Source organism: Sinocyclocheilus grahami, unplaced genomic scaffold, assembly GCF_001515645.1.
Source record: "Sinocyclocheilus grahami isolate Dianchi unplaced genomic scaffold, SAMN03320097.WGS_v1.1 scaffold139.1, whole genome shotgun sequence".
Lineage (NCBI taxonomy): Eukaryota > Metazoa > Chordata > Actinopteri > Cypriniformes > Cyprinidae > Sinocyclocheilus > Sinocyclocheilus grahami.
In genome coordinates, this window is record NW_015505318.1 from 1,326,010 (window position 1) to 1,328,152 (window position 2,143).

At 38.5% G+C, this 2,143-nt stretch overlaps 1 protein-coding gene across 1 annotated transcript in view; it reads left to right on the plus strand.

The window, feature by feature from the left end:
- LOC107591272 (mitogen-activated protein kinase kinase kinase 3-like) overlaps nt 1-2,143 on the plus strand; it is a 57,322-nt gene that overhangs the window by 1,020 nt on the left and 54,159 nt on the right. The window lies entirely within an intron of this gene.

Sequence of the window (2,143 nt, forward strand, 5' to 3'; positions counted from 1 at the left end):
GCACCAAATTCGGGGGATCCCTTCAGCTCGAGGAACCCTCTCGAATGCGAATTGAGTGTACGTCTCGAGGCCCTCTTTCGAATGAGACCACCACCGCGTCGATAGCCCCCGGGGTTCGGGAGTTACGGGCAGTTAAATTCGCGGTCAGGCGCTGACCGATCTAGAGATCCCGGGGGGCTACTGACACGCGGTGGGTGGTGTTCGATTGGGCTCCTCGAGCTGAAGGGATCCCCCGAATTTGGTTGAGATCCGCCAGCACGTTTGCGAGATAGTGACACCAGCCAACACTTTCACTTCAGTAAGGAGGTCTCTTGTTCAGGCAGCAGCATTCAAGCGTTGTCTTATTCGACTGTAAGTGCCCTGCGAAGTGGACTTCACATGAAATTCCGCCATGATTCCAGTTCCAAGGGAACCTACACGTTACAATCAAAGGGCATTAAAGTGCGCGAGATGTGAATTTATATTTATTTACAGAGGTAAATTATGTCACACTTCACACTTCTCTAGTAAGTTTCGTCTGTGTGTGAAGACAGTAGCGCAAATCCGTGAATGAATGTTCCAAAGTGAAATAAACTTCAACGGAATAAAGTTGAATGGAATTAACTTTACTGTTCAGTGCACTAATGTCAGACTCATTTTGAATAAAGTTTATTGTTAAATTGTTAAATGCCCTGCCTCCATCATTACATATCTTTGTCACGTCATTATAAGTGTTTGATCACCACATTTAGGTGATCATTGCAAAAAATGTGTTCATGTATATATATTCTATTTATGTATGTACTGTATTCTATATATAGTACCAGTCAAATATTTGGACACACGAATGGGAAAGTGTCCAAACTTTTGACTGGTACTGAACTATAATATACACAAAAGAAAATCGGCCGATATATCGATATTGGCCTTTTTTTTAATCCCAAATATCGGTATCGTATCGGCCCCAAAAAACCCATATCGGTCGGGCTCTAATTGTCAGTGGTATAAATGGATAGTTCACCCAAAAATTTTACTTGTCATAATTTACTCACCCTCGTGTTGTTCCAAACCTGTATGAGCTTCTTTCTTCTGCTTGAATATAAAACAAGATATTTTGAAGAAATGGAAAAAATAGTATGGAAGTCAGTGGGGACTAAAAACTGTTCAGTTATTTGCATTTTTTCAAAATATCATCTTTTGTGTTTAGTAGAAGAAAAAAGCTCATACAGGTTTGGAACAACTTGAGGGTGAGTATATGATCACAGAATTTCCTTTTTTGGATGCAAAACAAACTCTCATTCAGTCTGACTGCAGTATGGTATAAAACACCCACATTTAAAAATATATGAAGTCCATTTTTTTCTCATCACATATCCTGTTTAAATGCAAATACAACCTTTAAAGTGATAGTTCACCTTCAGTTGCTGGTCCCCATTGACTTCCATAGTATGTAAAAAAACAATATGCAAGTCAATGGGGACCATCAACTGAAGGTGAACGATCCCTTTAAGTTGAGACTAGCTAATTTTTTATGATTTGTTCATCATAGTGGTTGTAAAAGCATATCTGCATGTTTTGTAAATGCACCACCAGTCCTGGCACTCTTCCTTACCTTTTTAATAAAGATCAATTACTATGATTAAGAATGACATGATGTCTGTCGAGTTAAGGCCTGTTTATGCCAAGAACGATAACTGCAAATATATAGTTTTAAGAATAATTTTAAATACAAAAGAGAAAAAAATAGCAGAGTCCACAATAATGTTAATAATACAGGGGAACAATGTTGTTGGAATCACTTTCAGGATGCTTTTTTCCAGCCAATCAGAATCCATCCTGCTTTAAAGAGTTTGAGCATTCAAAGGGACAGACCTATAATGCATTGGTGTGGACACTAATATAGTTATAGTTCATGGTATGAATGGGCCTGTGTAGGTAAAGACTAATTCAAAGAAATAGCACATTCAGCATTTACTCGTCATCATATTGTAGGATAGATGCAAACAGACTTACCAAATTTAAAAGGCTTCATAAATAGAGCAAATAATTTGGCACATAGGCACCTGAGATTAACAAGAGCTCTTTTCTCTTTCCCACTATCTCCTCCCCATGATAGCAGAGGTGATTGACCTTCCACTCAGACTGTAATTACAAGACATGCTTA